Source organism: Capra hircus, assembly GCF_001704415.2.
Source record: "Capra hircus breed San Clemente chromosome X unlocalized genomic scaffold, ASM170441v1, whole genome shotgun sequence".
Classification (NCBI taxonomy): domain Eukaryota; kingdom Metazoa; phylum Chordata; class Mammalia; order Artiodactyla; family Bovidae; genus Capra; species Capra hircus.
Window position 1 is genome coordinate 2118071 of NW_017189517.1, and position 23257 is coordinate 2141327.

General features: G+C 38.3%; 1 long non-coding RNA gene across 2 annotated transcripts in view; it reads left to right on the forward strand.

Moving 5' to 3' along the window:
* Positions 1-23257, forward strand: part of LOC108634473 — a 111822-nt gene that overhangs the window by 62125 nt on the left and 26440 nt on the right. The window contains exon 1 of one of the 2 annotated variants that reach the window (XR_001917634.1): positions 21854-21872. The exons of the other annotated variant lie outside the window; for it this stretch is intronic. This is a non-coding gene — a long non-coding RNA (uncharacterized LOC108634473). Of the gene's footprint in view, positions 1-21853; positions 21873-23257 lie in introns of those variants that run through there. 2 annotated transcript variants of the gene reach the window in all.

Here is a 23257-nt window from a genome sequence, read left to right on the forward strand (position 1 = left end):
TTCTTAAGACTATAGATTTCGTATGAGTAAGAGTTTTAATAACTGGCTTATTACAGGACTATAAAAAAGAGTATAGCCTATCCAAAAGATAAGCCTGTATATTGGAAATCTCTTATAAACTAATACTTTTATAAGCACTAAGGGCAAAAAGGCATTGCTTTACAGTAGTTATAACTACTACCTTAAGATTTAAATTTATACCCAAAACTTAAAACATATGCTTACTGTGTAATTGCTAACTCAAGGTTATGGATGATATATGTTCTCAGATGTTCTCAGAGCATATTACTGAGCTGAGCTGTGAGGAATATAATGTTTACTCAAAGTCAAGTTCCAAGGCATTTCCTATGGTTAATACATTATAAATGGTCTTGTTCTATGTAGCTCTCTCTCTGTTGTATCTCAGTTGTAGAAGTTGAACTCTCCCTTTCAGCTTCAATATATAATGATAATCTTGTAAAACACAATTTAATTAACTGATTTAAAATTATGTAAACAAGAGACTGGGAGAAGAAATGTTCAACTGTTTCAGTTCTCTATTAAAATTACAAAAATTGTTTAAAAATCCCATTTAGTTTGGACTATTCCTCAGCAATAACTGATTGAAAAAATAAAGATGGTGTGGAAAAGCATAATTCTTGAATTAGTCATTAGGCCCACAGAATAGAACAATACATTATTGGATCTGAAAGACATATTAAAATGTATTTGATCCAACCCCTCATTGTTAAGATGATGGCGCTATGCTCCAAATATTAATAGGGTAAATGACTTGTCCAAGATCATACAAGTTAGTGGCATAGATAGGGTTCCAAGTTCCATGATTCTTAGTGATCTTCTCGGTATTCTATATTGCCTCTAGAAAATTTGAGAGGTGGAAACTGAACTCTGGCCTTATACGTTCTTTTTTTAAAAAAAATTTTTTTTTGGCCTTACACTTTCAAAGCATGCACTTTATCTCTCTACATGCCTGGAGGTGCTTAATCAGTACTAACCAACATGATTAAAATTGTTTTCTTTTTAATTCAATAAGTTTCTTTGGAAAGCAACCACATAAAATGGATTGGAAGAGAGAATTTAGCAGTAATGCCCCTTCAATATATGTGGAGGAATTAGATTTGCTGGATTATGTATGCATTGCAACCTGCTAAGAAAGCAGACTCCTAGGAAAAAGCTCCTGGAACTGGCCAGTACAACTGCTCTGATTCAATAAGTAACTTGAAGTTTTGATGGAATCGATCACTCATTAGCCTGTGGGCCAGGAAAAAGGAAATCAATGAGCAAAAGGAATCATGGTGAAAGGAGAGTAAACCTATCCCCTACCTTGCCCACATATGCCTTTAGCTGAACTGTATGTTCCCAAGATTAAAGAATCTTAAGACTGAAGTTTCACTCTATTCTACATGGCATACTTGGATCACAGATCTGGAAGAATGCTTTCTGTTCCAGGCACTATATCTTGAGGCAGACACTTGACAAGCTAGAATACAACAGAGATGGTCAGGGACTGGAAAGCCCAGTCATAAAGAAAGGTTAGAAATTGGTGCTTTTAGTGCTTGGGAAGGTGAAACTTAGACATGGAGAAGGGGAAAGGAACTGACGTATATTTAAGTAACTACTGTGTGCCAGACACTTTGCATATGTTATTTCCTTTCATCCTCATACCACCCTACGCAGAAGGTATTCTCTTTCTTGGAGATATGTGGTTTGAAGGTATTAGATAACTTACCTATTACAGAGTTAGTAAGAAGTAGAGATAGGATGAACAGAGCTAATGCTCATGCTTTAGATGAGAGTTTTCAAATATTTGAAGAGCTGATAGAAAGAAGATTAGGATTGATATTGTCATGATAGTAATAGTTGTTATAAAAGTAGCAGTAGTATTAGCAATAAAAACAATAGCTGACATTTACTGAACACTTATGTTGTGCCAGGAACTGTGCTAAGCACTTGATTTATATTAACATATTTAATCCCTACAATAATACTAAAATGAAGGTACTGTTATTACTTCCATTTTACACATAAGGGAACTGAGGTACAGATTAAGTAATGTACAGCATCACATAAGCGAGGGAACCTGAGTATGAACTCAGATTGTCCTAGGAAGGCAGATTTTAGCCTAGCATAAGAGGGAGACCTTTCTACTCAAACTGTCTGGCAGAGGGATGGGTGTTCTGGTGAAGCAGGAAATTTCCCAGCCTTGAAGGTATTTAAGCAGAGTCTGGGTGGGCTTCCCTGGTGGCTCAGATGGTAAGGAATCTGCCTGCAATGTAGGAGACCCGGGTTTGATCCCTGAGTTGGGAAGATCCCATGGAAAAGGGAATGGCAACCCACTCCAGTATTCTTGCCTGGAGAATTCCACGGACAGAGGAGCCTGGTGGGCTACAGTCCATGGGGTCACAAAGAGTCGGACATGACTGAGCGACTGAACAACAGAAGGTGCTACCTTCAGGCATGCTGTGCATGAGGTTTCTTCACTGAAAGCAAGGTTAAGAGTAAGGTAAACTCAAAGGCCCATTTCAGCTCTAAATATATATCACTCAAGTTGACACATCTACTGGTTAGTGAGCAGCCATGTCCTTTCTAGGCCTTTTCTGGACTTAGTTGGGTACTCAGAGCTCATAGGTAGACAACTTCACTTGTGTTACTATGTAGATGAGCTATTGGCTCTGGAAAAGTATCAATATAAGTTGATGCCCTGGTCCATCAAATGGAGAGAAGCCATTCCAAGGATCTGTTGCAAGAACGAATTTATAAATCATTGGACAAGGTCAAAAGAAATCCATTAATGAAAATTGATTAGCCTCCAGAGTTCTCTTTTCTAATTGCAACAGTTTATAATCCAAATGAAATTAGTACCCATTTTCAAATTCCTGCTCTTTCATCTTAATAATTTTTTGCAATAATCTGCCATATGGTTCTTCCCTTTCCAATCTTGTGATAATGTCACTTATCTATTCATTCAGACACCTTTGTATTTCTAATATTGGCCAATTACAAAAGCCATCTGTGTTTCATATAGCATTCTCACCCAGAACACAAAGGGTTTTATTTAATTGAAAAATACAAATGCACCATACCATGAGGAAAATAACCCACAGATATAGCTAAATAGCTAACCATTTCTTCTTCTCCCTCAGCCTTTCTTTACCTTTCTTTGGCTACCTTTCTAAAATAAAGTATTTCAAGGGAAAATAGCCTCTTTAGAATTCCATCACTGTCAGAGGTAGAAGTGAGGTGACACTATCATTGACCTCCTTTGTCTTGAGAGAATAGGAAAGGCACCTAGGAGCATGACTTATCACTATTTCTTATGGCAAAGATGACAGCAGAAGATGACCTGGGAAGACGATGGGGCGGAGAAAAGCTAGTCAAGAACTTCTCTGGAGAAATACAAACATAAAAGTGTAAGATTTTTCAATCAGTTGCTTCTCAAATTGACTGGAATCACCACTGAAGGTCAGTTGAGTCTTTTGAATGTGTTCATTCTTTCTGGAGACACTGATCAATTTGGCATTGTGCATTGTACAAATGATCAAAAATCAGAGTCTGTGTACACTGATCCATGTGTCTTGTCACCATTACATGAAGTTTTTATAAAATTCCTAGGTGCAAAATCCCCTAGAGAAGGGGATTTCTCTAAATGTGGTCTAGTTATGTTTCACAGCTAGCCTTTCTCTCAATTCAACTTAAAAGCACCAATCATATTTCAGAAACAATGTATGAGCCATATATTATTAGAACTATTTTTATTGACCTAACCAAGGCCTTTGATTTAGTCACCCAAAAACACTTTCTTCAGAGATCCCATGATTCTGGGCTTTGCAGTGACCCTGTAAAATGGTTTTCTCTTCGTTTAGTTCTTGCCAACTTAGCCTCGACCCAGAGGTCCAAAATACTTGCAGACTGTCATTTTTAGTGAAGATTAACTGAAGCCTCTCCTTGGCTAATGGTGAAGGAGAGTTCAAAGACTATGCTGGCAGCTCCATTGCTATCACAAAAAGTTTCTCCTTTCGAAATCATCTCCCTCTTTCTAGCTGATCTACTTGTGTCAAAGGTACGCTTTTTAGCAGAATTTATTCCTCCAGTTACTTCTAGTGTATGTTATCCCCAAAGGCAAAACATTCATGGTAATACATGTGACATAACTTATTTCAGTAGAGTATTAGAATAGCAGAGGTAACTGGGATGTTACAGAACCTTTAGTTTGATATTCTTGTTTTATAAATGGGGAAACTGAGGTTCAGAGGTGTTAAATGACTCATCAGAAACCAGGACAATTAATTGGCATCAGAGCTTAGAGTAGAACCCAGGTCTCAGGACTCCTAATCAAGTGCTCTTTCTACTCTGCCATGCTGCTTCATGACTAGCTAATAGAGAATTAATATATGTAAGTATATATTATATAGATATACTTTTATATATCCTATAAATGGTAATACAGCCTAGCAGTTAAGAGCAGACCTCAGTTTTAATTTTACCCCTTATTACTTGCATGAATGTACACATCTAACTTGATCTGAGCTTCAGTTGCCTCATCTGTAAAACTGAGATCATAATAACATCTACCTGTTAAAATTATGGTGACAATTAAATGAGAAAATATATATAAAGTACTTTTAAAAGTACCTTGCACTTGATAAACTCTCAGTGAATGGTAGGTATTTTTCCTATGTAGATTTTTTTTTCTATATAACTCATTCCACTCACCCTCCCATGCTCTAAGATAAGAATTCTCTTGGAAATCTTAATTTTATTAAAATTATAGTATGCAAATGTATTAAAATGTAGCAACATTCTTCTAGCTCACCTGAATCTAGTGTGTCATGTTTTTCCTAAGTTAATTGCAGCCTGATTTGGTTCTGTTCAGTATCACATCTATTTCCACAAACAGGAAATTGTCTTTTCTAGATTTTGATTGGCAGGGATAGTTTTATAAACTTTATTGAATTACATTAGTGTTGTTCTATGGTAGAGGAGACACTTTCATTATAAGCCTGTGTTCCTAGGTGCTTATCTTTTTCATAAAATTACCCTTTGGACTGAAATATTTTCAACTTGTTTTCTATTTCAGATTGGGTATAAAAAATTGACGAGTGGGAAAAGTGGGCAATTTCTTATAACATTTTATTTGGCTACTGAGTAATCACATTTTAATATTTTCCTGTTTGCCCCTGTGGTTTCAAGATATTAAAACCCCATAAGAACCCAGAAACACACAGCACAATTATTTTAAAGAGCAGCTTGCAGAAATTTTACAGGAAGCAACTATATTTTATATATATATATATATATATATATATATATATATATATATATATATATATATATATATATGAGACCAGAGTCTTTTGAAGACTTGGTACCTGGCCTCCAAAGCTTTCTTTTTCAAATCATCCTTGACAATCCAGATTTTTTTAACATAGATTTATTTAAATTGAATCCAGCTCTTTCATATTCCCAGCTATCTTCTTTTCTCAACTTGGTTGAGAAGTGGCTGTCAGGAAAAAAAATTAGAAGTACAAAGTAAACAAAAAGAAAAGATTAGAGAAGAGTTAAGGAAAGTGAGGATTAGTAAATGGAGTTGAGCGCTCAGCTAAGAGGCTGGTCAGAGATTTCCAAGACCAGAAGCCAGAGCCCAGTGCCCAGGTACTTTTGGTCAAATTGCTTTCACCAGGACTTAAGAAAGATGGGGTATCATTGTAAGGAGAGCTCTATTCCTTAGGGATAATCACAATAAAGGGGATGTGCCCACTGACCTGAAAGAGTAGTAGAGGCAGCCTAGAGCATCAAGGCTAGATCTAGGAGCGGAAGTAGAGTACAGAAACGTCAAAAGCACCAAGAACCTGAAGTAATTATTGATGGGAATATACTTATTGCCATTTTATTACAAAAACCACAAATAACAAATGTTGGCAAGGATGTGGAGCAAAGGGAACCCTTGCACACTGTTGGTGGGAATGTAAACTGATGCAGTCATTGTGGAAAACAATATGGAGGTTCCTCAAAAAACTAAAAATAGAGACTACCTTGGCAGTCCACTGGTTAAGACTTTGTACTTCCACTGCAGAGGGCACGAGTTCAATCCCTGGTTGGGGAACTGGGATCCTGCATGCTGAGCAGTCCATCCCCCCCCAAAATGTAATAAAGAAACTAAAAAAAGAGCAACCATATGAGGCAGTAATTCCACTACTGGGTATATATCGGAAAAAAAATGAAAGTACTAATCCAATAAGATACGTAAACCCCAGTGTTCACCCCACAAGCCCTGTTTGCAATAGCCAAGATACAGAAACAACCTAACAGTGTCCATCAACTGATGAATGCCTCAGTTCAGTTCAGTTGCTCAGTTGTGTCCAACTCTTTGTGACCCCATGGACTGCAGCACTCCAGGCTTCCCTGTCCATCACCCAGTCCCGGAGTGTACTCAAACTCATGTCTATAGAGTCAGAGATGCCATCCAACCACCTCATCCTATGTCATCCTCCCACCTTCAGTCTTTCTCAGCATCAGGGTCTTTTCCAATGAGTCAGTTCTTCCCATCAGGTGGACAAAGAATTGGAGTTTCAGCTTTAGCATCAGTCTTTCCAATGAATATTCAGGACTGATCCCCTTTAGGATGGACTGGTTGGATCTCCTTTCAGTCCAAGGGACCCTCAAGAGTCTTCTCCAACACCACAGTTCAAAAGCATCAATTCTTCAGAATTCAGCATTCTTTTTGGTCCAACTCTCACATCCATACATCCATACCATCTCTTTGACTAGATGGCCCTTTGTTGGCAAAGTAATGTCTCTGCTTTTTAATATGCTGTCTAGATTGGTCATAGCCTTTCTTCCAAGGAACACACATCTTTCAATTTCATGGCTGCAGTCAACATCTGCAGTGATTTTGGAGCCCCCAAAATAAAGTCTCTCACTGTTTCCATTGTTTCCCCATCTATTTGCCATGAAGTAATGGGACCAGACACCATGATCTTCATTTTCTGAACATTGAGTTTTAAGCCAACTTTTTCACTCTCCTCTTTCACTTTCATCAAGAGGCTTTTTAGTTCTTCTTCACTTTCTGCTGTAAGGGTGGTGATATCTGTGTTTCTGAGGTTACTGATATTTCTCCTGGCAATCTTGATTCCAGCTTGTGCTTCATCCAGCCTGGCATTTTGCATGATGTATCTGCATATAAGTTAATAAGCAGGGTGACAATATACAGCCTTGACATACTCCTTTTCGTATTTGGAACCAGTCTGTTGTTCCTTGTCCAGTTCTTACTGTTGCTTCTTGACCTGCATACAGATATCTTAGGAGGCAGGTAAGATGGTCTAGTATTCCCATCTCTTGAAGAATTTTCCAGTTCATTGTGATCCACACAGTCAAAGGCTTTGGCATAGTCAATAAAGCAGAAGTAGATGTTTTTCTGGAACTCTCTTGCTTTCTCGATGATCCAACAAATGTTGGCAATTTGATCTCTGGTTCCTCTGCCTTTTCTAAATCCAGCTTAAACATCTGGAAGTTCACGGTTTACTTACTGTTGAAGCCTGGCTTGGAGAATTTTGACATTACTTTACTAGCATATGACATGAGTGCAATTGTGTGGTAGTTTGAGCATTCTTTGGCATTGCCTTTCTTTGGGGTTGGAATGAAAACTGACATTTTCCAGTCCTGTGGCCACTGCTGAGTTTTCCAAATTTGCTGGCATTTTGAGTGCAGCACTTTCACAGCATCATCTTTCAGGATTTGAAATAGCTCAACTGGAATTCCATCACCTCCACTAGCTTTGTTCGTAGTGATGCTTCCTAAGGCCCACTTGACTTCACATTTAAGGATGTCTGGCTCTAGGTGAATGATCATACCATCATAGTTGTCTGGGTCATGAAGATCTCTTTTGTGTATTTCTTCTGTGTATTCTTGCCACCTCTTCTTAATATCTTCTGCTTCTGTTAGGTGCATACCATTTTTGTCCCTTATTGTGCCCACCTTTGCATTGAAATGTTCCCTTGGTTTCCCTAATTTTCTTGAAGAGATCTCTAGTATTTCCCATTCTATTGTTTTCCTCTATTTCTCTGCATTAATCACAAAGGAAGGCTCTCTTCTCTCTCCTTGCTGTTCTTTGGAACTCTGCATTCAAATGGGTATATCTTTAGTTTTCTCCTTTGCCTTTTTCTCAGCTATTTGTAAGGCCTCCTCAGACAACCATTTTGCCTTTTTGCATTTCTTTTTCTTGGAGATGGTGTTGAATACTGCCTCCTGTACAATATCACAAACCTCTGTCCAGAGTTCTTCAGGAACTCTATCAGATCTAATCCCTTGAATCTGTTTGTCACTTCCAGCATATAATCATAAGCGATTTGATTTAGGTCATACATGAATGGTCTAGTGGTTTTCCCTACTTTCTTCAATTTAAGTCTGAATTTGGCAATAAGGAGTTCATGATCTGAGCCACAGTCAGCTCCCAGTCTTGTTTTTGCTGACTGTATAGTGCTTCTCCATCTTTGGCTGCAAAGAATATAATCAGTCTGATTTCAGTATCAACCATTTAATGATGGCCATGTGTAGAGTCTTCTCTTGTGTTGTTGGAAGAGGGTGTTTGCTATGACCAGTGCGTTCTCTTGGCAAAACTGTTTGTCTTTGCCGTGCTTTGTTTTGTACTCCAGGCCAAATTTGCCTGTTACTCTAGGTATCTCTTGACTTCCTATATTTGCATTCCAGTCCCCTATAATGAAAAGTACATCTTTTGGGGTGTTAGTTCTAGAAGGTCTTGTAGGTCTTCATAGAACCATTCACCTTCAGCTTTTTCAGCATTACTGGTTGTGGCATAGACTTGGATTACTGTGATATTGAATGGTTTGCCTTGGAAACAGAGATCATTTTGCCATTTTTGAGGTTGCATCTAAGTACTGCATTTCAGACTCTTTTGGCTATGAGGGCTACTCCATTTCTTATAAAGGGATTCTTGCCTATAGTAGAAGATATAAAAGTCATCTGAGTTAAATTCACCTATTCTAGTCCATTTTAGTTTGCTGATTCCTAAAATGTTGTTATTCCCTCTTGCCATCACCTGTTTGACCACTTCCAATTTACCTTGATTCATGGACCTAACATTCCAGGTTCCTATGCAATATTGCTCTTTACAGCATCAGACTTTACTTCCGTCACCAGTCACATCCACCATCTGAGTGTTGTTTTTGCTTTGGCTCCATCTCTTCATTCTTTCTGGAGTTATTTCTCAACTGATCTCCAGTAGCATATTGGGCACCTACCAACCTGAAAGATAGGATCTTTCAGTGTCCTATCTTTTTGCCTTTTCATACTGTTCATGGGGTTCTCAAGGCAAGAATACTGAAGTGGTTAGCCATTCCCTTCTCCAGTGGACCATGTTTTGTCAGACCTCTCCGCCATGACCCGTCCGTCTTGGGTGACCTTACACAGCATGGCTCATACATAGTTTCATTGAGTTAGACACGGCTGCAGTCCATATGATCAGTTTGATTAGTTTTCTGTGTAATTTACCTCAACAACACCCATTTAAATTGTAAGTTCCATGAGAGTAGGGCTTAATATCTGTCTGTTCACTGATATGGTCCCAGCCCCAAGTCCCTGACACATAGTAGGTACTCATTAAATATTTGTTGAATGCATGAACAATCGGCATAGAAATTTAAGATTTTCTCTCACCAGAGTAAAGATAATGGTGTACTTGAAACTGCCTCTATGTGCTGCAGTAGAATGAGGCGGGGGGGTAAAACGGGAACTTAAAACCAAGATATAAAGCAAGTGGCAGTGGAGAACTGGGCTCAGGGCAGGGATGGTTTGGGGAGCTAGCTTTAGAGAGCATTCTGATTGTCTCAGTTACTCAGCACAAAATTGCCTTCATCCTTCAGATCTCTTTTCCCTGGATCCTGAGGTGTGCTATACTGGAATTAGAAAGGAGGGAAGACAAAGTCAGGGGGCCCTGAGGAAGAGGCCCCTTGTTTGACATCTCACCTGCTCCTGACAGCCTATGGCAGTTGCTGCTCCATTGCCTGATTAAAAACAAAAAAGAAATAGCCATAGAAATTAGATATCCTGCTCTCCTTGTTACTCTCTTAAGCTCATTTGAACCTGTGCATCCCCTCTGTGGGCTTGTTATGCCAGCTTCTAGAACAGTGCCTGGCACCTAGCAGGTACTCCATAGATATTTGTTAAAAGAATGGCCCTGCCTGGTCATGCAGCTTTATAAGACCAACTGGTGTGTTGGAACCCCTTCCACAATCCCCTAAAGAACACAAGGCCATATCAGGAAAAGCAATTATGAGGAAATTGGAGAAAAGGAATGGAAGTAATTACAATTTCGTATATGCCCAAATTCTGGTGCACTTTGGGGAATCCCCTAAGTGTCTTAGATGAACTGCAACTCCAAATCAACATGTAAAGCAGTTGTTTCAAATGTGCAGTGCTAAGACTCAAGAATGTTTAGCACCTGCTTTCCTTCTAATGTCAAAAGAAAATTTAGTCCTGTATGTGTGTATCGTTATACATGAATATGTACACCTTGGGTGACACTGTTAAAACATTTCTATCTTTCTTCTGTTTCTCTGGCCCATTAGTTAGTGGGTTATACTTAGATATGTAACTCAAGACTTCCTCACTCCTAATCCCAAAGCATTTGAGCATAACCAATCTTTTGCTAGAAGAGGGTGGTGTGTGTAGGCAGATAGATGTGCTTTCTACAGGGTGAAAGTCAGAATTTGAATGCCAAAAGGTTTATAGGCAGGCCTTGGAGGCTCCCGCTCTAGAAGCCAGGAAGTAAATTATCATGGACAATATTTTTAATACTAGGGCTAGATGTGTAGGATGTGAAACTAGTACAGGAAATGGAGAACAAGAACATTTGGCAACCTTGTGCTTCCTGTCTAAAATAACTGTTGTGGAACATCAGTGGGAGGTAGTAGGCTATACTGAATTCCAACACTTTCCTTATTAGACTCCTTATAGTACCAAATTCTTCATATGTTATAGTTTTTTATTTTCTGTTCTTAGAAAGGTCACATCCCAAGTGTGTGTGGATGAGGGGATATCTATATTTAGTTTTTAGCTTTAGGTGCATTTGTTTTCCTGAGTTACATCTTTGACAACTGACATGGTATTGTTTGGGCAAGACATTTATTTTGAGCACTATAAGATTTCTGACAGGAGTGCTGTAAACTCCAGCTCCAAATTGATGTTGAAGAATCGATAAACTACTTAGCAGAGGAATAAATGACTCGAGGTAAAAATAACCAAGTAAAATGTAACTCTCACTTTCTGTTCAAGTGTGTGTAGTGAGAAGGAGCATATTTGACAGATGATTATCATCCTCAAGGTCCTGTCGTGTATATGAGTTAACCTTGCAGATACTCTCTTTTTTTTCCTGTTCAGTAAAAGATCACCACAAAAGGAGATCAGAATGGGTTGTCTGCTGTTTACAGTTTGGCAAAAGGTTTAGGATCATGTAACCAGCCAGATTCTTTCCCTAAAGACACCAGAGTTATTTCCCTCTGGTTAGAGTACCTTTGACAGCAATGTGTTGATAAGTGATTATAGAAGACCTGAAGAAGAGCATCCATATTTTGGATAGCATGAATTGACTTCTTCCTCTTTTTGTTTGGTTTATTCTAAGTACTGTATCTCTCCCTATTCAACCATTGTCCCAGATATTTTTCAATGGGATCCAGTAATTCATTCAGTCATTTCATAATTCAGCAGAAATTTATTGAGCACTTGCTTGGTGCCAGATACTCTGTTAGGTATTAGAAATACAACATGAAAAAAAAAAAATAGACTGAGGTCCCTGCCCTCATTGAGCTTTGAACCAGACAAGTGAACAAAGAATCACATGTGTAAAATTCTTACCGGTGGTGATAAGTGCTAGCACAGCTACTAATGAAAAAATTGGCAGGACTTACATAGATATCAGGGCTTCCCTGGTGGCTCAGATGCTAAAGAATCTGCCTGCAATGCAGGAGACTTGGGTTCAATTCCTGGGTTGGGAAGATCCCCTCGAGAAGGGAATGGCAACCCACTCCTGGTGGGATATACAGTCTGTGAGGTTGCAAAAGAGTAGGACATGACGGAGTGACTAAACAACCAAAAACAACAACATAGATACCATGGAAGGGAATTTTCTCTGAAAAGACGCATATCAGGCTGAGATCTGGTAAATGAGAAGGTAACTGTCACATAAGAACCTCAAGGACAGTAAGCACAGGTCTTTGAGGCAAGAAAGAACTGGGTGTGTTGTAGGAACAGAGGGAGGGCTGGCGTGGTTGAGTGAAAGGGAACATGCCAAGAGACGAAGTTGGGAGAGGTAAACAGGGGCCACATCAGGGTTTATAGACCTCAAGAATTTTGAATTTTATGCTAAAAGCAGTAGGAATCCATAGAAAGGCTGTATGTGGGAGTAGCATGAATTTTTAAATACATTTTATAAAGACTAATTTGGCTGTTCAGTGGAGAATGAGTTAAAGATGGGCAAGAATGGAAGCAGGACAGCCTATTAGAAGGCCTTTTTTTTAAATTGCAGGAATCTGGGTAAGAGGAAATGGTAACTTGGATAAACATGATGTTAAGAAAGATGAGGAGAAATGGAGACATTCAAGAAGTATTTTGAAGTTAGAATCAAAAGGCAGGATTTACCGATGGCTGAGAAATATAGGACATTGAAAGAGTAGAAATCAAAGCTGACCTCCAGTAAAAATGGAAAACTGATAATGCAGAAGAAGAGGAATATCTGCAGGAGCAAAGTCCATAAGCTGGCAAGAGAGTATGGGCTTCAGGGACACTACTTTAAAAGGACAGCAGAGACAGATTATAAATAAAAATGTAGGTCAGTTTGTAGATTTGGTGGTGGGAACATAAGACAGCTTTTCCTGATGAGTTTTGTTTTCTCCATTAATATGAGGCAAGATCATCAGCTAAGGGCAGAGAGGAGTGGGGAAGATGGGGGAGGTTTGAGGAGAGAGGTAAAGATGTATCATAGTCACTTTGAAGGGTGGGAAAGCAAGCTTAACGCAGAAGTAGCATTGCTGCAGAATGAAGAGCACTCAGTTGAGGCTTGTGATCATGGTTCCTTTAAATGAAAGTGAAGCCTGTCAGCTCAGCTATGGGGATGTTCTCTAGCCTTGTTCAATAGCTCAGGGGCAGGCCCAGAAAAGACAGTATGAGTGAATTCTGCTTGTATTTTGCCATCTGAGTGTATTTGGGAGAGCATAATGTAATTGAATGAAAACTTGACTAGGGTTTAGAAGACCTGCACTGTAATCCAAGTTCAAGCTGCTTACAAACTGTGTGACCGTAGTCCAGTAGGGTAACCTTTCCCTGCCTCCCTTTTCTCATCAGTAAGATAAGAAGGTTGGACTGAATAATCTTCAGGGTTCATTCCAGCCCTAAAATTGTGTGATTTTTTTTTTCACTCTTGGGACAGTTCCTAATCTCAACCAATTTGTCATTAATGTAGTGTGGTTAAACATGTAGATTCTAGAACCACTGCTTGGATTTGAACTCTAGCCTCACCACTTCCCAGTTGTGTGATCTTGAGTGAATGATTTCACCTTTCAGTTCCAGTTTCTTCATCTTGTAAGGGGCATTAAAATACTACATATCTTACTTAGTAGGGTTATTGTAAGGATCAGATGAGTCAATGCATTTGAAGCTCCTAGAACAGTGCCTATACCGTGCTCCTAATAAATGTTAGCCATTATTATTATCCCAACAAGTTGTACATCATCCCTTTGGCCATAAAAGATATGAGAGCTTGGGATTTCTTCTGTTTGCAGGCATGCATACCACCTGTCACCATATTTAAAGTACATCATTTTGCTACAGGGTGGCACTGTGGCATGTAGTGGGCATTTAATAAAAAGAAGTATTACAATTATGGCACCCTGCCCTAATATTTACCTTCTTACATTAGCTCTTGAGGTTTAAGTAACTTTTGTCCTTATTATTTCCTAGAGCACAGAAAAAGAAGTAGCCTTTTAAGAGAGGAAGACTTAAAAGGAAAAGCAAGTACATTAGAGATGGGGTGAAAGTAGAAGGGTTAGAATAAAGAAGTGTACATTGGTATTTGTTACAATAAATGTTGTAAGTACATAGAATACGTTTAACATTGAAATTTTCCTTTGGAGTTTGAATATTATCTGCCACTGAAAATGGGTTAATAGAGCCCAGGACCAGAGTATGCCTGATCTCCTCTGCTCTCAGTCTAAGGAGGTCACCTTTGCCTTTCACTTCTGGACAAAGGTGCCTTCCATGGATCACCATTGATCAAACTCCATGGAAGCGGCCATTCCTATGAAGTTCTTGAGCCCTTTGATGGAAAGGCATCAGGTGAGGCTGAAAATGTAATAAAATGTTATTCATAGATGACCCTCAGAACTGCTTTGGGAGCAATACCTACGTTACTTCCTGGGTTTCAAAACGCCCAACTGATTCCTACTGATTTTCTTAAGGGAAAGCAACATGGAGAATAGTAGCTCATTTCAGTGCTTTTGTGTAATGGTAATTTAACTAGATCATATAAACCTTGAAAAGGAGTGCAATTAATATATTTTAACCTCAATGTGATTTTCCACATGGTATTAATTAAAAAGATTAATCAGACTCAACTTTTTTTCTTATCAATTGTATTTCATAATAATTTGAGATTTAATTCTTTCTGAAATCTTGGTCATTCTCGTTAAATGTGTTTCATCTAATCAGTCTGTTGATTTCTTCTACTAAATGGAATGACTAATGTTAATGCAAAATTTTATCAACTTAAAACTCAAAGTGAACTTCTTTCTCAGCCCTAATATCTCTTTGTATGTATGTGCTGGTTAAGTACATAACTTGAATTCAGAAATTACCTGCAAAGCAGATTAGTGAGCATGAATTATGAGCTTTCTATCTATCTCAGATGCTTGCTTGTATCTGTTTCTCCCACTCTAAGATGACTGTGATAATAACTGTAATCTTGCCAGTATACACTGCTCTAGTGGCTGCAGCATCAACTCGGATATTGGGATACCATTTGCAGTTGGGCAAGTTCACTTCACTTCTCAATCCATTTCCCCTTCGGGAAAATAATAATAATAAAAATAAAAATAATAATAAAAATAATCTGTCCTTAGAGGTTGTACAAATGAATGAATCCTGGATGGAAACAGTTTGAGCATAAATACATAAATCTAAAAATTATGATCTTTTAGATCTACATATTGTGTTTTATTTAGATATTTAGGTATTTGCGTTTTTAGAAAGTCCTTCCCTCTTCATAAACATATACATGATACACTCCATCACCATCACATTTAAAGAAACATACACACAAACTGTTACGTTATTATCTAATATGTGTGTGTGCATGCTCAGTCGCTTCAGTCATGTCTGACTCTTTGCAGCCCTATGGACGGTAGCCCACCAGGCTCCTCTGTCCTTGAGATTCTCCAGGCAAGAATACTGGAGTGGGTTGCCATGCCCTTCTCCAGGGGATCTTCCCACCCAGGGATCAAATCTGTATCTCTTATGTCTCCTGCACTGTCAGGCGGGTTCTTTACCACTAGCACCACCTGGGAAGCCCGTTATCTAACATACTTTTTAAAAATGGTTACTTTGTACTGTGTTGAATTTGATCAACTCATTAACATATGTGGCTATGCATGCATCCATTCATTCATTAATATATTCAGCAGATATTTGTCAAGTTCCTACTGTGTGTCAGGTACTGTGCTTTGCTGGGGGAACTATACTCATCAAAATAGGACTGATTCTTGGCTCATGAGCTTAAGTCTAGGAAGGAAGGTGACAGCTAAAGGTTAAAGTTATATGGATGATTGTTAAATGAATGATTTAAAATGTGATCCAGGTGTGCACTTGACAATATATATGGTGAAAGTTTATGATGTGTAATTGCATATGCTTATCTCTTTGTGAGACTATATTTGAAATAAAAAGGGACCCTAAGCCCAGCTCTCTCTCGATTTGAACTGCATTTGAACTGCATTAGCTGATAGGTGACAAAACAGGGTTCAGAATTGACCTAATGTATACCATATGGCTAACTTTAGTTTTCACAAGTGAGTATCAATAGTTGTAAAGGAAATGTACTTCTCCATTCTTTCAGAAAGTATTATATTATGAAAAGCTTCAAATATAGAGAAAAACTTGGTATATAGTTATACCCACCATACAGACTTACCAAATTTCTTCCATATTTGTTAACAATTCTTTAAGAATACAGTTGAAGTTTACTTTGTACCTCTCTGTGTTCACATTTTCTTCTTTCCTCCTCAGAGGAACTATTTTCCTGAAGTAGGTGAACGTGTATGCATCTAGAAACACAGTTGGCATAGGCTTTGTGTTAACAATATTTATAATATTTATATCATACTTCATATATCATTAAGCAACTTTTTTTCACTCAATATTTCTGACTTATCTATATTGATATACATACATATTCAGTTTAGCAGCTATAGACTGTTTCATTTTATGAACAACTATTTCTCAACATATTTATCCATTTCCTTTTCAATGGACTTTTTACCTTTTCTTTTTTCTCATTTTTCACTATTACAAAAAGTACTCCAAAGCACATCATTTTATGTGTCTATTGTGTCTGTGTTTTTTTTACCTTGAAGTGGCATTTCTGGGTTCCACAGCATGTGTATCTTCATATCTACTAGACATTGCCAAGTTGTTCTCCAAGTTGTCATACCACTATCTTACAGCTCGGGCTGCTATAGCAAAGAATCACAGACTGGGTGGCTTATAAACAGTAGGAATTTATTTCTCACAGTTGCAGAGACTGGAAGTCTGCTGTCAGGCTGCCAGCATGGTCACTTTCTGGTAAGGGCCCTCTTCCAGGTTACAAACTGTCAACTTTTGTATCCTCACATGGCAGAAAAGAGAGCTAGAGAACTCTTTGGGATCTCTTTATAAGGACACTAATCCCATTCATGAGGGTTCCACCTTCATGACTTTATTATCTCCCAAAGGCTCCACCTCCTAATACCAACACATTGGGGGTAAGGACTTCAATACACAATTTTGGAAAAACACAAATGTTCAACCTATAACAAGTATTTTATACTCCCCCAAGTAGTATAAGAGGGTTCCTATTCCTTCACATTTTCCAGCATTCAGTATTGTCCGATTTAAAGCATTTTTGCCAATTTTGTGCATATGAAATGATGTCTCACTGTTTTATTGAGCATTCTGTTACTAGTTGAGGTTTAATATCCTTCCGTGTGTTTATTGGCCACGTGGGTTCCCTCTTCTATGAACTGCCTATTCATATCATCTGCCCATTATTCTATTTGGTTGTTAGTCTTTTTCTTACTAATTTGAAGAAGATTATCTATTCTGCATATGAATCCTTTGTGCTTTGTAAATATCACCTCTCAGTCTGAGGCTTGTCTTGGAACTTTGCTTATGCTGCCTCATTGAACAGAACTTTAAAATTTTAATTAAATAAAATGTATCAAGGTCCTATTCTTTATAAAACTGTGTGTAACAGAGTATCATTCCCATGCAACCTGGAGTCCTTCTTATTAAATTAAAATGAACCAATTTGAAGTAAGACACCGGATTATATTGATATGACTTCATATAAAATAAGCCTAAGAGGTTACCTAGGAAGCTCTGGCATTGCCATCAATAAAAATGTAACTTCAACAGACCATTAAAGAAACCAAATTTATGCAAGATGAAAAAATTCTAGAGATCTGCTGTATAAGGATTTGCATATTGTACAGTAAATAACAATACTGCAGTGTACACTTGAAAATTTGTTGAGGGTCAATCTCATGTTCAGTTCAGTTCAGTTCAGTCGCTCAGTCATGTCCGACTCTTTGTGACCCCATGAATCGCAGCACGCCAGGCTTCCCTGTCCATCACCAACTCCTGGAGTTCACTCAGACTCACGTCCATCAAGTCCGTGATGCCATCCAGCCATCTCATCCTCTGTTGTCCCCTTCTCTTCCTGCCCCCAATCCCTCCCAGCATCAGAGTCTTTTCCAATGAGTCAACTCTTCGCATGAGGTGTCCAAAGTACTGGAGCTTCAGCTTTAGCATCATTCTTTCCAAAGAAATCCCAGGGCTGATCTCCTTCAGAATGGACTGGTTGGATCTCCTTGCAGTCCAAAGGACTCTCAATCATCTTCTCCAACACCACAGTTCAAAAGCATCAATTCTTCAGCACTCAGCTTTCTTCACAGTCCAACTCTCACATCCATACATGACCACTGGAAAAGTGAAGAAGCACAAGCTGGAATCAAGATTGCCAGGAGAAATATTAATAACCTCAGATATGCAGATGACACCACCCTTATGGCAGAAAGTGAAGAGGAGCTAAAAAGCCTCTTGATGAAAGTGAAAGAGGAGAGTGAAAAAGTTGGCTTAAAGCTTAACATTCAGAAAACGAAGATCATGGCATCTGGTCCCATCACTTCATGGGAAATAGATGGGGAAACAGTGGAAACAGTGTCAGACTTTATTTTTGGGGGCTCCAAAATCACTGCAGATGGTGATTGCAGCCATGAAATTAAAAGACGCTTACTCCTTGGAAGGAAAGTTATGACCAACCTAGATAGCATATTGAAAAACAGAGACATTACTTTGCCAACAAAGGTCTGTCTAGTCAAGGCTATGGTTTTTCCAGTGGTCATGTATGGATCTCATGTTACATAGGATTTTTTTGGCCATAATTAAAAAGTAAATAAATAATTCAGCACTTGTCTTTTCAGCCTTAGAAAACAGTAATTTCCCAGGAAATCTAAGTGTTAGTTCCTTCATTTATCAATAACTGTATTCCTTGGACAAGTCATTTCACCTCTCTAATTTTTTTCATATATAAAGTGAGGAAATTGAATTATGTGGTCTCTCCAGCCCATTCCAGCTCTAAAATTCTATGGCACGTGGAAATAAGGAATGGTTTGCATGTGTTCTAATGATTTTGAATGTTTATTAAGAATTTTCCCAATTTCAAATGATGCAGATTTTCAAGAACTCCACTTGTATTTCTTGGAGGTCTTCTAGTATATCTCTGTACTCCCTTTTGAACCTTTGTGGGGAGAAGGAGGTCATCAAATGTGCTAAAACACCTCTTGTAGATGTTCTTGGAAGACCTAAGCTAAGAGAAGAGACAAGAATTAAGAAAGAAGATAAATTGTATTAGATCAGAAGGGAAGAAGGAGTGAAGATAGTGAGGTGCATTTGGAGGGAAACCCTCAATACTGCTCTGTAACACCAGAGCCATCAGTGTCCTGTGTTCTGAAAGTCAGAAAAAATGTTTTTGCTTTAATAAAGAACAGAGGGTCTACGTGTAGAGGTGAACTGGTCGAACATGGATCTTGGTCAAATGAATCCATCAGCAGAATCTGACTTACAAACACTGCCCTTGGTATTTAAACATGACCCTTATCACAGCTACTGATCTCTGTTGGCAAATGACTGCCTTTGGCACTCCAGTTCCATGTGAAAACTACCCACTGATTTGCAGTCAAAGCCACCACTAGATGACTTCTTAAAACTGTGATTTTGCTTTTAATATTGTAGGCCCAAATTGTGGCTCAGAAATAACTATTATATCCCTAAGATGTACTGCCACACCCCAGTACTGTCTCCAGTGTGTTTGAGGTGAGCATCCTTAAATCATTTCTCTACTTTTCATTGTTCAATTTATATTTCCTGATTATCTCTCAGTTTGCATTTTCCCTGCCCCTTCATCTATCTTCCAGTAGCCCAGTTTCATTTGAAAATCTTAGTGTGGGTGATATTCTTCTATAGGCCTTCTAGGTGATGCAAATAAAACTATGCAGGAGATCAGATGCCATTCAAGTCTCATAGCAAAATAAAAGGACGGGCATGGCTGCTCTGCTCCTCAGCACCCTTTTACATTAGATTCAAGCCTCACAGACCACTAACTTCTCCTTGAATTTACTCTCACAGTCTCTGTGTCCTTGCTCCAGAAATCCCTTTTGCCTAAAATACGCTGCTCTATTTTTCCTCCCCCACATCTGCTTTATGTATTCTTTAAGAATCAGCTCAAATTTGACTTATCAAACAGGTCACTGAAGAATCAGTCGCTGTGTTTTTGAGCACTTTGTTTATACTCAGCACATTGCTTTATGGCTACTTGTTTACAACTGTTCTGCAGGTTCCCCAAACAAAGACACACAACACTACACACATCCTCTAACCTTGTGGGTGGAAACTTTATATTCATTTGTCATAAAGATATACCCCTTTCCTAATGGTAACTGTTATCTTCCTTGTAAATTGTTCTACCCACAATTATAATATATAAAGAATGAGAAGAGGAAGCTACATGCAAAGAGTGACTTATTTGTGGACAACCAAAACAAACTTCATATCAGCCCAGTCTAATTGCTATAGAGCTTAGATTATAAGAAGAGAACAAAAAACAGCATTCTAGGACATACGTCTTGGCCTTGTTTAAAAGACCATGAAAGAGCAAATTTTCATTGCCACCCCAGTGGAACCTTGTACTATAGAAGTGACACCAATCTTGGCAAATGTGGAGCTAGCATCATTACTTTAGGTAGTGTACTGTAAACTTTCTTCATGACAGCATTATAGATGCTGTCTGAAGTGGGTATTCCAGCACCAACACTTGTTCAAATTGTGGTGACTGGTTCATTGTGTTTTCAACAGCTGCACATAAATCAGCTCCTCCTCTGTAATGGAATAGATAGTGCAGCTTCAACAGAGATGAAACAAATTGTAATTTTCTGATATCTTTGGGTAGCTAAAGCAATACGTCTTTATTAATACACTTAAGAAAACTCATGAATATTATCGCTTGCTCCTTTTGTCACCTTTATCACCATTTCTTGTTGGTCAGTTGGAACTTAACAGGAACTCACTTCCAAGTCAGAGGATTTTGAAGAAAATATTGATCAGCCTTAGATAATTAAAAACAACTAAAAACCTATTGATCTTTGTATCACACACTAAGGTAATTAGGAGCCCGTCATAAATGTGCATTCTCTGGTATACCAAGAGAGATAGGAAATTGCTGGTTTAGTCTCCAGTTCTACATTCCATAGCTCAGTAAAGCAATAGAAACTGCACTTGGATAATACAAATTAAGGAGAGGTCCTTATGTTATAGGGTTATTCCCAGAAGGCTTTTTCAAGTCTTGTTAGGCTATTTTCTATCCAACCAAAATAATTTTTGCCAAAGTTTGGGGTCTGCTTTCTTGTTACAATGAGTAACAGATCTGAGAGCTTTGCAGGTGTGATAACTTTTGAAGTTTCTTTCCTAAACTGCATATGCCCTTTTAAAAATCAAATGGTGGTGCTTTGTGTGTATTTTTGTTTGCTTATTTATTCCATCTTTATGACTAAATATTGGAACCTGCTCTCCTACTAATTCACTAAACCAGAAATATTTTCTAACCTGTTCACATATACAACTCACTCACCCATCTTCTATCTCATTTATCTTCACATCGCAAGATTAGAAGGGGCTATGTAAAGAAATCTTAGTTTTTGTGTGTGTCCTAGTTCTTCAAAAGAGTGGAGAAGACAAAACGCCAAGTGTTTTCTAGAAAATGAGTAGGTCGAAGCTTTTGCTAATAGACCTAATGTAATTTACTTCCTGTATTTGAATGAGGCATTTATCACTGTTTTATATACAATATGTTTTACTTATTGATTTTATTTTCTGTATCCACTACTAGAATGTGAGCTTCATGAGGGCTGGATTTTTATGTTTTCTTCCTTGTATTTTCAGAGCCTAGTGTGTAATAATTGCTCAATAAATGTCTGTTAATTGAATGAAAGGAAAGTTATCCAAGTCTCACTGAGGCCAGTATAAACTCAGATCCTTTGGATAACTGCAAGTAAGAAAGAGTGAGTAAAAGGTACTCATTTTTCTTGAGTGTTTTGATGTATATCAGATCTTCTGTTGACTATGCTTTACTTGATTATCTCAAAAGTTCTCTGAAGTAGACAATACCTTCATTTACAGATAAAGAAACTGACGTTCAGGCAGTCGTGGTTTTTTGTTTGTTTGTTTGTTTTGTTTTCCTCTGGTTTTCTTTTTTTTAATTTAATTTAATTTTAATTTTTTACTTTACAATACTGTATTGGTTCTGCCATACATTGACATGAATCCGCCACGGGTATACACGAGTTCCCAATCCTGAACCCCCCTCCCACCACCCTCCCCATATCATCTCTCTGAGTCATCCCAGTGCACCAGCCCCAAGCATCCTGTATCCTGTATCGAACCTAGACTGGCAATTCGTTTCTTACATGATATTATACATGTTTCAATGCCATTCTCCCAAATCATCCCACCCTCTCCCTCTCCCACAGAGTCCAAAAGTCCATTCTATACATCTGTCTCTCTTGTGCTGTCTCGCATACAGGGTTATCATTACCATCTTTCTACATTCCATATATATGTGTTAGTATACTGTATTGGTGTTTTTCTTTCTGGCTTACTTCACTCTGTATAATCGGCTCCGTTTTAATTATCTGACGCTTTAATTATCTTACCCAAACTTACATTGTCAATAAGTGGTGAGGCAGGTTTGTTATGCTAGATAGTTTGACTCAAGAGCCTTTGTTCTTCTACCACACCACTCTGATCTTCTGGGATGGTCAGGGAAGCATTCATCTATAATACAATCTGTTGACACCTAGGCTGTACTCTAAGGGAACCATATATTCCCAAGTAGAGATAATACAATGATCACTTTAGTTAGGGAAGGGCTTTAGATGATAGAAAATTTCTTTAGATGTCACCTATAGAGAGAATATGAATCCCAAATGCTCCTATGAGGAGTTATGTCAGTAAGGAAACTGGAGTCTAGTCCTGGATTTCCCCTTAAAGAGCCATGAAGTATGCTTCCAGCTACCCTCGAGTTCTCAGCAAAATGGAAGTCGGGAATGGAGTTAGATCAGGTGACTGCCAAAGTCCCTGCCAAGTTTAAAACTTCTTTTCTCTGACTGTGAGAGAATGGAAGGCCTAACAAGTAAGAGGTATTGTTTACTTTCATATTGGGACCTCCAGTGCCTTTCCAAAGTTTACTTTTCCCACTCAGTCCCTACCTCACAAAACAATAATGATAATCCATTCATCATTTTTTAAAGATTCCACAAAGTTTTCACCAGCTCTATTCCAAACTGCACAGTAGCTGGACACAGATTATCTTATTCTTTCAGCTCACAAACCTTATGCTATGAAAATACATGGTTGCATTAATCTTCACAGTGGCTTAAAAACATAT